The sequence below is a fragment of the Macaca fascicularis genome, chromosome 5, assembly GCF_037993035.2.
Source record: "Macaca fascicularis isolate 582-1 chromosome 5, T2T-MFA8v1.1".
In the NCBI taxonomy this organism is placed as follows: domain Eukaryota; kingdom Metazoa; phylum Chordata; class Mammalia; order Primates; family Cercopithecidae; genus Macaca; species Macaca fascicularis.
The window spans coordinates 158,125,301-158,138,469 of NC_088379.1; the positions used below are offsets into that span (position 1 = coordinate 158,125,301).

The window sequence follows — 13,169 nt, forward strand, 5'->3', positions numbered from 1 at the left end:
AAAGAAACAATAAAGAAAATTCGGAACCAAAACTGTTTAACCTAAGGAAAACTTTTGTCCAAAGCAGCCTCTCAGTGTTCCACATCATTTGCATCATTATGAATAACGGCAACAGCAATTAAGGTTTATATTGCATTTTTAACTGAACACGTGCTTCTCTCATATTTCTTAGACCAAGCCAGTGTTTCTTGTACTTTCCTGAAGATAAGAAATACCAAGAGGTGTTGTTAGGTAGATCATCATAAATAATCAGGCCTCCCCTAGGTAAGTTCTGATTTAGGAGGTCTGGGTTGGAGCATTAAATCTGTGTTTTGACAAGCATACTAGGTGATTTTTGTTTTCTGGGAATTTTGGAAACTACTGGAACACACAATAAAATAGCTGTAATAAGTTCTTTTTTCAGTGTAAGCTATTAACATTAGAATGCTTGCTTTTAATTGGAATCAGATGTTAAAGAGAAAATCTACAACGATCAGTCATTGCAACAGAAGTAACAATTACATACTAGCCTCACTTAGCATTCTTCACCCACACTGGTTACCTAAATGTACCTCTCTTAGTTCTCTTGAATGTCTATTATACAGGCAGATGCAACTTGCAAATCCTAACTCGAACATACACTTCAGTGCCTCACTAGAACCCCTAATTGGCATCTTTTTCCTAAGTCAATATACTTGGCATATGCCTGACTAAAGTGCCACTTTCTCTTGTTTAGACCCTGAAGCTGATGTAGACTGGGAACTGATTACTGAGATCCAGACATAGCTCCTCCTCTCCTCCACATAGGCCCACCCACCAAGAATCCCTACATTGGGAACCCTTGGGGTTCAAGGATCATGAGTCTGGGGCATGCCCCCTGGGATCACTGTTCGGAGCTGAAAATGCATTTCCCCATGGAAACGTTGATGTGGTGCCATTTTGCTAGAGTCCAAGTACGTTTTCTGGTTTTTGTGGGCTGATCTGAGCACTTGCTGCCATTTATAATATTTCTATAAAAAATATCAAGCTCAAAACTACATTAGGGAGGGGAGCATCTGGAGTGTTGGAAATATCCCATTTCTTGTTCTGGATGGTGTTTTTACCCTGTTACGATCCCTTTGTGATATTTCATTGAGCCGTTGCCTTAGGATTTATGCACTTCTCTGTTTTAAAATTATATTTATTAAAAATGTCAACATATGGGGGTTTGCAAGAAAAAAGGTTTCTTAAATAAAACCCCTCCATATGGAATATAGCCTTTTGGAAATTAAAGACAGACATTGAAATCTGTGATTAATATAAAGAATAAGAAAATAAATCAATTATCATATTTTTTTTCACATGCTGGATAAAAGATTTCAAAAGAAACCCTTTCATGGTTCCTTTTATTTGTTTGTTTTTTCATCTGTAATTTGGGAATTAAACAGACATTCAGTCACAGTAGTCTCAAGCAGTACAGTTCAAAAAACTTTTTTGCCTGTTTTTATATTTTTTGTTGTTGCTTGATGCAAGTCAGGTTTTCAGCTGGAAACTTCCAAAGCCTGACACATATTAAAAATAAGCAGATTTATGATGAGTGGGGTTTTTGGCACGCAATTGAGAAAAATCACCAAGACTCCAAAGAGAGTTGTTCTCTTTCTGTCTTGGCTTTCTCATGTGCTGTTTCTTAATGTTTGGTTTGAAGCAGTGTATGGTTCTGTAATGTGACCTGAAGCCTCTATTGAGTAAGCATCCCTGGAGACTAAGGAGCATCTTTCTATGCTAATGGATTAGTCCAAGAAGATCAATGTATCATCATTTCAAGAAAATATTACAAGAAAGAATGCTCTTACTCTAATGGAAGCCAGTAGCAATTTCCTTGTCAATTTCCCAGCTATTTTAAAATATTATTTTAGTACTTAGTTTCCTGGGCTGACTCTACGTTCAATCTAAAATTAATTGTTTGTCCCAGTTCACTGTCTTAGTCTCTGGACTCCAGTTGCAACTTTCATGAGATTCCATTCCTCTCCTGCAGAGGGTTTAAAGGGCTGCAGAATAAGAGGGCAGCTTGCACATTCTTTTGACAAGACAAAAGGAGGCATGTTTCTCAATTCTTCCCTTAGTTTCTACCCCCAGAAGTTCACAAGATGAGTGTCCAAGTCCATTTGTGCTACTATAACAAAATACCTGAGGCTGGCTAATTTATAGACAATAGAAATTTATTTTTCAGTTCTGGAGGCTGGGAAGTTCAAGATCAAAGCACCAGGAGGTTTGGTGTCTGCTGAGGGCTGCTCTCTGATTCAAAGATGGTGCTGTGAATGTCTTTACATTGCCAAGGGGATGGAAGGACAAAAGGGTTTGCTAGTTCCCTCAAGTCCTTTTATAAAGGCATTAATCCATTCATAAAAGGGGAGCATCATGAACTAAACACTTCCTAAAGGCCCCACCTCTTAATACTATCACATTGGTAGTTAAGTTTCAACATATGAAGTTGGGGGCCCACATTCAGGCCATAGCAATGAGATTCTGTGAGTTCTTTGATTTAGATGAACTTTGTTTAGATGAACTTTCTTTCATTTCTCCCCAGCATCTTACTGTGAGCACAGTCAATACAACTGAAAATTAAGCTTTGCTTTTTCTTTTCAAAGTGGCTCTCTCTTTTTTTCTGCTCATGTTTCTGTTAAATGACATGATTTTATTTTTTAATTTATAAAACCTTTTGGAGTTTATGCTAATTCAATTATGGGACCCTAGACAAAAAGGAGACATAAACTCCCCAAGGAGTATACAGGGTAATAAGGAGATGAGGTGCAGGTACAGATAACCCAAGTACCCAGAAGGCTGGAAGTGCTGTCACTGAAATACAAAGTATACAGGATTCAGAGCAAGAGGTCATTCTCATCCATGGGTACCAGTTGAACTTCATCAGGAATGGGCAAGATTTGGACAGGGGAAGATGAAGAAAAGGCCGCCCCATACTCAGCAGGAACAGGCAATAAAGTACAGGTCAGTTGAAACTGAGGGAGTCAGTGCAAGAACTGCTGTGAAGCTTAATTTTACAGCATAGGAGAAAGTTAAGTTCTAAAACCAGCACTTAAAAAAGAGAGTCATGGTGACTCAGTGATGCTTGACAATCTGAACATACTGCCTCTCAGTAATTCTCATACCACCAAGATGTCCTTCCAGTGTTGCAACAAATCATGGTTTCTTCGATCACCAGATGAAGCAGTTGGATATGTTTAGGGGCTATGTTGGAGAGCAGGGAGAGACAGAGAATAAGAATAAGAATGTATTTTTAGAAATTAAATCACACTTACCATGACAGGATGCTCATACAGTCATAGCCACAGGGGAATCAAGATTGAGAAAATTTCAGATTTTCTCCAAGTTTTCCAAAGAAAAATGCACAAAGATCATGAATAGGCAATTTAAAGGAAATAGTAATGATTAATGATCATATGTAAAAAGTTCAACATCACTAATGATCCCATAAATCTAAATTTCAGAAGGAAGTTATTATTTTCTCTCTATCAAATTCACAAATCTTTAAAAATAACACTGCTAGTGAATATGTGCATCTTAATTTCATGCATTGCTAATGAGAATGTAAATTGGTACAACCTTTGTAGAAAGCAGTTGTACACAAGAAAAAATTGAGACTATAAATGGTAATGTAATTTATTCACTTATTCAGTTGCAAATATTTATTAAGCATATCATATGTCTGGCAATGGATTTATCTGTAGGCAGTGGATCTGTAAATGATTTCTGTTTTATGTCTTGCTCTGTCACCCAGGCTGGAGTGCAGTGGTGCAGTCAAAGCTCACTGCAGCCTTTTGCTCCTGGGCTCAAGCAATCTACCCACCTCAGCCTCCCGAGTAGCAGGGACTACAGGCATGCACCACCACACTCAGCTAATTTATTTTATTCTTTTTGTAGAGACGGGGTCTCTCTACGTCGACCAGGGTGGCCTCCAATTCTTGAGCTCAAGTGATCCTCCCACCTTGGATTCCCAAAGTGCTGGGATTCAGGTGTGAGCCACTGTGCCCGACCTATTTTATTCTTTATACTTTTATGGGTTTTCCAAATTTTCTAGAATATTTAATTGCCTTTTATCAAAAACATGCATTTTAATAAATCCTTTCCATCTTTTAGGGATCATGTCAAGTCTACAAATCTACCCTTTCCATATAGTATTTCCTGGACTTTAGGAAGTGCTCTCTCATTTTTCTGTGACCCTTCCAAATGAGTCTTTTCATATATCATCTTGAGTTGTAGCCACTTGTATGTATGACTTTCTTCCCAACTAGTAAGGGAGTTACTGAAGAATAAGGATTGTGGTGTAGAAATCCTAAATTTTTAGGCAAAAGCCTAGTTCTCCTTCCCTACCTTCTCCATGAAGCCTTTTCTACTACTCAAAGAGGAAAAAAAAAAAAAAAAGGTGATTTCTTCTTCCCTGAATTCTCGAAACAGTTTTTTATGTCTCTATTATGGAGAGTAAGACACCCTGCTTTGCTTTGGATTACAGGAGATTGTCCTCGTCCTGACCCCCCATTCAGTTTTGGATTATAGTTCATTGTGTTTATCTTAACCATAGCACCCATTAGTCATCCAACTCCTTACTATAGGAAATGAATCTCATGTCTCTGTGTGCCCAGGGTAGTGTTTTACATAAGGTGTGTGCTCAGTAAACATTGGTTGATCTTATGACAGAATGAAACCGGCTCTTTCCAGCTATTTCAAACGGGCGCATTTCAGTTAGTCTGGAATCCAAAGTTTCAGAGTGCCATGCAAGAAGCAGACCCAATTGTTGAGGAGTGGCAGTCATAAAGCCCCATCCACCAGAAAAAAATCTACCAGGAAATGAATTCATTCCAATGTTGCAACTTCTGATGCCCCAAATAATACTATTTAGTGCCTTTATGGGTCCTGAGAACTTGATCTGTGAAGCCCTACCTTCTTTCTCCATCTTACAAACTTCTAAAAATTATTTCCCAAAAGAATTCCACCCTTTCATTCCTAAATTGAACACCATAGATTTGCCCTGAAACCCAGTTTCAGGCCCTCATCTTCCACATGTGGTCATTGAGAGAAAAGTTTAAAATCAAGGACTGCATAAGTATTATTTTAGAATTTAAAAAATGGGCCCAGAATGGTAGCTTACACCTGTAACTCAACACTTCGGGAGGCCAAGGTGGGTGGATCACTTGAGCTCAGGAGTTCAACACCAGCCTGGGAAACAAAGTAAGACCCTGTCTCCCTGAAAAATACAAAAATTAGCCAGGTGTGGTGGCACAAGCTCTGGTCCCAGCTACTCGGCAGGCTGAGGTGGGAGGATGGCTTGAGCTTGGGAGGCAGAGGTTGCAGTGAGCCGAGGTCGTGCCACTGCATTCTAGCTTCAGTGACAGAGCCAGACCCTGTCTGGAAAAAATAAAAATAAATAAAATGAGTAAAATAAAATAAAATGAAGGAAATAGAGCACAAGATTCATTTCCATTTAATACACAATTTATTGTTTTCCAGGATTTTGCAACGCCTTGTCCTGGGCACTAAGGATTATCCAAAGATTAAACAGGATGTTGATCTCATAAGATCCCGTGTGGCTATGGCAATGTAATTGAGGAAAGGGAGGAACAGTGTAAAAGGAGTCAAGAGATGGGGAGGTCATTGCCCTTGACTGCAGGGTTCTGGGCCAGAATTGGGTGGAAGTGGAAAATAAATAGGAAGGCCACTGGTAACTGCTCATAATTGTGTTAGTAGTGACTGCTGATGCTTTGAGTCTGTGCCCAGTAAATATAAGACGTAGGCGGGATTCAGTTAGAATGAGAAAAGCTTTAGGAGAAAATAAAAATCAAAGTTCTAAGGCAATATTGGATAGAAGATATAATGAGAGACAGGTTGTTATAGAAAAGGATGGCATTTAACAGAACACAGTGCATCTGTGAGTGTTCTTAGCTTCTGACAACAGACATTACTCTAGTTAGTCTGAAAGTAAAAGGAATTTATTAAAGGTTATTAGGACACCATCAAGAAAGTGAAAGGACAGCCCATAGAATAAGAACAAATATTTTCAAAGCGTACATCATATAAAGAACTCACATCCAGAATGTGAGAATTCAACAATAAAAGACAAGTTTAAAAGGACAATTTAAAATGGGCAAATAGTGTTGGTTGTACAACAATGTAAATGTACTGTTCACAGTATATATACATTTTGATATTAAAAAATAGTAAATTTTGTTATATATATTTAACCCCAATTTAAAAAATAAATTTTTAATGATGGGCAAAAATTTCAATAGGCGTTTCTACAAAGAAGATATCCAAATGGTCAACAAGCACATGAAAAGATACTTAACATTATTTGTCATTAGGGAAATGCAAAGCAAAACCACAATGAAATACCACTTCACACCCACCAAGAAATTGAAACCCTCATACATTACTTGTGGTAGTGTAAAATGGTGTAACCGCTTTGGAAAACAGTCTGGCAGTTCTTCAAAATGTTAAACATAGAATTAGTGTATGACCCAGCATTTTCACTCCTAGGTAAATACCCAAGAGAAATGAAAATATATGTCTACTCAAAAACTTGCATTCAAATGTTCATAGCAGCATTATTTATACTAGCCACAAGTGGAAACAATCTAAATGTCTATCAAATGTTGAACAGATAAGCAAAATGTAGTGTATTTATGTAATATAGCATTCTTTGGCAATAAAAAGTCATGAAGTACTGACACATGCTACGTGGATACCTGAGTAAACTGAAAAAACTTTGCTGAGTGAAAGAAGCCAGACACAAAAGCCCACACATATTATACGATTTCATTTATATGAAATGTCCGAGCGTGGTGGTGTGCCTATAATCCCAATTACTCAGGAGGCTGAGGGTGAAGATCGCTTGAGCCCAGGAAGTCAAGGCTGCATTGAGCCATGTTCGTGCCACTGCACTCCAGTCTGGGCAACACAGTGAGACCCTGTCTCAACACAAACAAACAAACAAAAAACCAAACAAATGCAGCCTCCTCTGGGAGGCTTTTCTTCATTTCCTGCTTCTATGTTCCTGTAACCCTCTGGGCATACATTTCCATCATTTTATAGTGTTTTGAAATTGTAGGTCGTCCCTCCCCACCTTCCCCCCGCCCTCTAAAGAAGATAAGGCCCTTGAAAGTAGACTCATGCTTTTTCTAGCTTTCTATTCTCAGCCTTGTGACTAATGAAGGAAGGGAGGAAGGAAAGGAAGGAGGAAGGAAGGAAGGAGGGAGGGAGCGAGGAAGAAAGGGAGGAAGGAAGAAAGAAAAGGAAGGAAAGAGCGAGGAAGGGAGGGAGGGAGAAAAGAAGGAAGGAAAGAGCAAGGAAGGAAGGGAGGGAGGAAGGAAAGAAGGCGGGAGGGAGCGAGGGAGGAAGGCAGGAAAGAAGGAAGGGAGGGAGAAAAGAAAAGAGCGAGGAAGGAAGGAAGGAAAGAGCGAGGGAGGGAGGGAGGGAGGAAGGAAAGAAGGAAGGAAGGGAGAGGAAAGGAAGGGTCCCTACTCCAACTTCTTTTACGGAGTAAAAAAGACCTGTAGAGACAGTCATGGCTCATCATTTTCAGGACTGATTGTATCATACGTGGCTCATTTGTTAGAATTCACTTGAAGGAAACGGAGATTTTTTTCTTCGCTCACATTCAGGAGCTATGCTTGCTTATAATGAATTGTCATGATGGAGGCTGGCCCATTTCAGCTCTCTCAGCCCCGTCAAGCTGAACTCACTTCCCCTGAAAGGACAGTGTTTGCATTTGTGTTTACGGGACTGGGGAGGAGGATGGGTTTTCAGAAGACCTGAAAACCGAGCCAACCCCCTTTTCCTGCCCCCCTGTGCTGCGATTGGCCCATCCTGGAGGCTGGCTGCAAGAGCCTTTAGTCATCCCAGGGAAATCTTTCTGGAACCGGGCACCAACTTGCGTGTTTGTTTTCATGCTCTTTGTGCGGGGATTAGCTGTCGTTCCGGGCCTGAAAATGCTGCGAGCGCTGGGCGACATCTAATCCAGGATTTGCCTCTGCCTCGCGGTTGATGGAAAACAGATGTCTCACTGCTCTGGGCCTGAGCACAGAATGGAAATGACCGACCAGAGAGCCGTTTGGAGCCGAGGACACCCGGTGAAGGTCCTTCAGAGCCCAGCCAGGAGGCCGACTTTCCTCCTCTGGTCTGTTTTTACTACTTGAGCCGCTCGCTCAGCAAACGGCCTTGGATAAAGCAGTTTCACCTTCAGATCGCCTGGGACTGCAGAAGCGCGGTTGCCTGGGAGGAAAGAGGAGGCGGAGAGGGGCGGGTGCGAAGTCCTGGGTCGCCCACCCGCCCGCCGCCTGATGTCGTGAGCGAGCGCACCTCTGCCCTGGGTGGGGGCGCAGCGAGGTCCAGGCCCGAGAGGTGAGGCCCAGGCCCCTCCGGAGCGCGCGCTGTCCCCGCGAAGCGAGTCGCCGTCTCGCAGTAAGTCGTGGCTCGGGCTGTGCTCTGGGAACCCTCCCGCCCAAGCAAGGTCCGGTGGCCCAAGCGTGCGGGAAACCTGCCCAGAGTCCGTTTCCGGACGGGCGCTGCGGAGCTGGCTGCCGGCCTGGAGCGGGTGCAGTGGATCCGCGCGGCGCGGAGCTGTCAGCAGCAGGGCGGCTGAGCTGCAGAACCTGGACGCGGCGCGGCTCCCAGGCCCTGCCCGCGGAGCTCTCCCGCGAGTCGCGGACCTTTGCCGTCCTCACTCACCCGCGTCATGCAGGATAGCTTTCAAAGTCATTTTGCACTGAGAAAAAAAGATACTGAGAAATCTGAAAGCAGGACTGTAGTAATTTTGAAAAGATCGGCTTCCTCTTTTTCTTTAAAAACATGTTTGGTCATTTTCCTAAAACTACTTTCCTTCCTTTAGCCTGCTCTTTTATCCTCTGCCCCAGCTTGTACTACAGTTCGGGCTTATTAGAGCAGGGAGATGGTGACTTTTGAGGGTTTTCAGGGCTCTTTCTGGTTGGTGTATTTATTCTGGAAATACTTGGCCCGGCCTTGAAAGCTGCATGCCGCTGACAAAGTAGATAAAAGGCTGGGAGTGTGGAGGACGGTTGTCTCACTAAATGCCTGTCAGATCCAAAGCATTCTGTGAACCCCAAGTTCGTTCCCACCTGTAATCCAACCCCATGGAGAAACTGATGCGTTACACCAGGCCCCTTCGCTTTCCCGCGAAATCACCAGCTGTTAATTTATGGAACAGAGACAGCTTTAGATTCAAAGACTTTTAAGTAGTTAATTTTAGAGCACTTAGAATTCCAGCCATCCAAAGACTAGGCTAGCCCCATAGGGTGTGAGGGGTTGTTTTTGTGGCAGTATGCACATCTATGCCTTTTTTCATTGTTATCTTCTAAAAATTGAGATTAAATTGTACATCAGTATTTTTAGAATATAGTTAAGGGCTGTTGCCTGACAACTTGTATGGAGGGTTCCTTTCCCAGGGGGTGGGAGGAGGTATTGTGCTGGGTCCACTGCTTCCCAGCTCCACGTGACCTTTCCTCTCAAATTTCCACTTGATTTCATCTTTGGCAGAACTGGTACCTGCCCTTCAGCTCCAAGAAACAAAAGAGCAGGGGTGAGTCAGAAGGCTTTGACTACCTCACCCTTAACTAGAGATAGAAAGTATTTGATTAAATTCTTTATGATACACATTGCATTTCCTTTCCTTTCCAACTTAGGTTCATGTAACAATGAAGGATCAATTAAAATAAACTCCACCTCCCTCTCCCTTAGGGTAAATATGGATTCCCTTAGGGTTGAGTTGGGCAGGGCCATCTACAATAATGAAATGTCTCCTAGGTGAGGTAATCTGGCCTGTTCTGGGCTAGGTACAGAACACCACATTCCATTTTCCTTCATTAACTCATTCCTTTCCTGGCAGCCTCCCTTTTCTTTCTACCCTTTCCTATATAATCCCATTTAGATACCCACCATAACTCTACTTTGGATCATGGAATCTAGGATACCATCACTGACAAGGTTTGTTTAGGGGACTGTCCCTTATCAGTATTCCCTGAGAACATTTTTCCAATTCCTGCCTTTATTTTCCTGGAAAATTCTATGTCGATTAAATCCTCCACTAGAAATTCCATTGTATCTGTCAAAGATAAGCATCACACCCACATCTTGAATATTTTTCTTGCATCATCATTTTAATGCTGACTTGCATGGCTTCCTGATTTCTACTTCAAATTTAAATACAGATGGAAGGAAGTTGTTATAAGACACTAAATATAAATGGGTTAGAGAGTCTCAGTGAGAATTAACATCTTATGCTCTGATCTTTTCTTTGGTCTGTCCTTGAGTTGAATTCTATCCTTTCAATTTCTGACCATTGACTACTCTAGAAAGAGGTTGGATAGTTACTTTGTGTGTCAGGAATGATCTGTTCATTTGGTCTTTTCTGAGCAGCAGTGACTCACTGCCTCTCCTCGTGCTGACTGGTAAGAATTGGGCCTATTCAATGATGATAACCCAACTGGGTAACATAGCAAGGCCCTAGGAACCTTTGAAAATGACGTCTTAAAGCCCTGAAATCCTGGTGCAATAACATTATCAGAACTTCTTCCTTCTTTCACCACTCCATGAAAAATGACACTGCTTGGTTTTTATCAAATATGTCTTGGATGATAAATTCCCAAAGACAGCTTTAGCTTGATTTGTACAGGTACTAAAAGTTTATGCTGGCAGGTCAGCACCTGGCAAATGCTTTTGATGCTGCTACTAGTGATGAAGACAGGAACAATGATGGTTTTCCTTTTTGGTTTCTTGAGAAAAGATTTCCTGCTTAGAATGTCTGTTTGAGAGGCTATTCTGTGAACGTTGTCTTAAAAGGCTTGAGGCAAAGGCTGGCATAATATCATACTTTGTTACCAACATTATTGCTTATACTTTTACATTTTAGACCTTCAGGCTGACCTGTTAGTTGGCACGTCTGAAAAAGTCCATCTTTATTATTTTCTCTGGAAGAAAATGACAGGTCTTTTGAAATGGGTAATATTTGGTTTAAGAATTAAAAGAAATGGCAAGGGCAACTTTTGAGATAAATAGGTAGAGAGGAAATTAAGGGGAGTGAATTTCATGACCTTGAGCCACTATTTCCTAGACACTCAGCTTTTATGTCTGGTTGGAGGGTTTAGTGGAAATTCAATCTCAGAAACTGAGCTTTTGTTGGCAAATATTTTGTATTACTAATATGGTTCTTTCCTATGTAACACTATATTATTTTTGCATATCCTGCCTTTGGTTGTTTTTGGTTTTACTTTTTAAATTTTTTTGGAGACTCTGTCACCCAAACTTCAGTGCAGTGGCATAATCATAGTTCACTGCATCCTCCAACTCCTGGGCTCAAGCTATTCTCCCACCTCAGCCTCCCGAGTAGCTGGGACTACAGGCATGTACCGCTACACCCGACTAATTTTTAAATTTTTTGTAGAAACAGTGGCTCACTATGTTGCCCAAGCTGGCCTCAAGCTCCTGGCCTCAAGTGATCCTCCTGCTTTGGCCTCCCAAAGTGCTGGAATTATAGGTGCGAGCCACCATGCCTGGCCTATGTCCTACCTTTGAATCTCATCTTAATCCTTGAACAGAAATATCCTCTCCCTAGAACTTTCAATATTTTCCTTTTTCATAATATACTGTGTATGTAGATGAAATTCATCCATGAAGAAGGGCTGGCCCAAGAGACTATAATGTGTTCTTGAGTCTAAAAAAAATACCATATATGTCAGCATCTTTATTAATTTAAGACAGTTTAGAAGTGCTCAAATAGAAGCTATGGATACGGGTTTTGCTTCTGTCTTAACTGCAATAAAACAAACTAACCTAAGACACGCTGACTTCTGGAACAAGGGCAATTTGTAGAAATACGCTGCAGGCAGTTGAAGTTCTGAGAGATGAATACCCTATTAAGTTGAAATCTCCTCAGTGTAAGTGTTTTTCAGGTTTCAGAATGTCTGCTGTTTGAAGGATGCCTTTTTTAGTTTAATGTAGTCATTGGTCCAACCTAAAATATTAAGAGAGGCACAGCGTTGCTGACCTACTTATCTCCCATGAGGATGAGGACTAGCGTTTTAGGACTCTCATTGCTGACCTTCGGGGATGACGACTTTGAGGACCAGGAAGCAAACAAAATGGAAAGTCTCTCAGATTAAGACTCCTGAAAAGAGAAATCTGATATAAGACCAAAAATGTGAAAGATTAGAACAAGTTTCCTTTTAGAATGTTCTGCCCAATCAGGTAGAAGAAAGGAAAGATAATTTTCAAGCCCATGCTCCAGTCTGCTAGCCAACAAGGATTTATTGAGCAAATACTATGTTCTGAGCCCCCTGCTTATAATCTGGAAAGTACAATAGCCTAAAAGGCAAAGAACAAATCTTGAAGGAATTTTCAAGTCCTGGTGGTACCTTCAGGCATTAGTGAGCATCCTTCTCCCTCCTGTTCACTGAGTTCCTCAAGTCTTTCCTCAGCAAGGAAATCAGCTCTGGCTGTAGTAGAACCCTCTGCAGTGGTTCAGTTACAAACACTTTCTGAGAGAATCAAATTGGCCCCAACCTAAAATTTGTTTCCTTTGGCAGTGAAAGGTGTGTCGGTAAAAGGCTCTTTCAACATGACCTGGGTGAAGTGGCATTTGCTACTTAACCCCAAGACTCTTGTTCAGTGCATGGTTCTATTCCTAAAATGTCCTCTCCCCAGCTACCAGACAATTCAACAGCGGCCCTGGGTAGCGCCAAAATAACCCATCATAGAAACACTGCCTGAGGGTAAACAGTAGATAGGCTTGAGCTTTGCCTTAATTAAGAGGATGAGATCGGGTATCTTTAATCGCCAAAATAGCCTCTCAGACTAAACAAAGACAGAACTGTCTCTTTTGCTGACTACATGCAATTTATTTAAATTAGTGTTGCACATTCAATAATAGTGTGGAAGCTGTATTAGAAAACCACCAAATTGAATGAGTTTTCTAGGTCTTTGGTTAGGGATAAAAAGGGCATTAGCCACATTGAATGGGATTTGCATCTCGTTAGCTTGCCTGTATGTCCTTGGCTATTGCACACAAAGGAGGGTGCACGTCTCTCTTCAGCTGGGTAGTCAGCTTTAGTTGTGATTCTGCTGGGAGTTAAAATAGTGAACTAGAGGCATAGGTGGGTGAAGGAGAAGGGCTGGAACTTGTCTGACCA

At 41.5% G+C, this 13,169-nt stretch overlaps 1 protein-coding gene across 38 annotated transcripts in view; it reads left to right on the plus strand.

The window, feature by feature from the left end:
• The window catches only part of TRIM2 (tripartite motif containing 2), a 186,376-nt gene that overhangs the window by 62,273 nt on the left and 110,934 nt on the right, over positions 1 to 13,169 (plus strand). For 8 of the 38 annotated variants that reach the window (XR_012435168.1, XR_012435170.1, XM_065545603.2 and 5 more), the window contains exon 1: positions 7,862 to 8,430. The exons of 24 other annotated variants lie outside the window; for them this stretch is intronic. The gene's annotated coding sequence lies outside the window, so the exon portion shown is untranslated. Of the gene's footprint in view, positions 1 to 7,861; positions 8,431 to 13,169 lie in introns of those variants that run through there. 6 more of the 38 variants (XR_012435171.1, XR_012435172.1, XM_065545605.2 and 3 more) reach the window with 1 other exon arrangement.